This window comes from Augochlora pura, chromosome 6 (genome assembly GCF_028453695.1).
Source record: "Augochlora pura isolate Apur16 chromosome 6, APUR_v2.2.1, whole genome shotgun sequence".
Classification (NCBI taxonomy): Eukaryota; Metazoa; Arthropoda; class Insecta; order Hymenoptera; family Halictidae; genus Augochlora; species Augochlora pura.
Genome location: NC_135777.1, coordinates 6524662 through 6525505, shown reverse-complemented (window position 1 = coordinate 6525505; position 844 = coordinate 6524662).

The following is an 844-nucleotide window of genomic DNA, read 5'->3' as shown; positions in this document are numbered from 1 at the left end:
GTACCTTGTAAATACACGGACCCTTCCACGGAGTCTCTGACCCTTTCCGCGCGCCGTTCCGAAGCGAAACAGTTCGAACAGTTGGCGGCGACAGGTAGCCGCGTCTCAATCGAGCGAGAAACGCGAGAAAGTCGTGAAATTCTTTGAACGCGAAATTGTCCCGAAGACGTGGATGATACACACGGATTCGTGAAACGCGGCGCGCAGGTGCCGTCTTCGGGAAAGGGCTCGGCCTGGCGGCAGATATTACGGGATCGTTTGCCGTGATCACATTCGGCACGCACTCCGGCAAATTTCCCCCGGGGATGCCACTCTCTCTCTCCTCCTCCGGTAACGATCGCGCGGAAACTCTGCGGCGGATTCCAGCCGGGGGCATGGCTGAGGGCCGACGCGCGGTTCGCGGGGGGGGCTCTCTCGGCGAAGAGAGAGAGAGGGGCGGTGGGTCCCGCGACGACACGTTCACACGTCCCTTTTCGCATGAAATGAATTTACGTGTCCGTCACTCGATCGCAATCGCGGAGCTCTTTGCACGGAAATCTCTCACGGACAGTGTCCGACGCTGCGGTGCTCGGACCTTCCCTTTCAACCCTTTCCGCTCGGAGCCGTTTTAATTGTGAATCTAATACCATGTTAATTGTGAATCTAATACCATGTTAATTGTGAATCTAATACCATGTTAATTGTGAATCTAATGCCATGTTAATTATGAATCTAATGCCATGTTAATTGTGAATCTAATATCACTTTAATTGTGAATCTAATATCACTGTTCTGAGTTATCGTAGATCTGTTTGCTATAGCGTAGTTTGCTTTATGCTACTTACTTTAATTCAGGATGGAATCG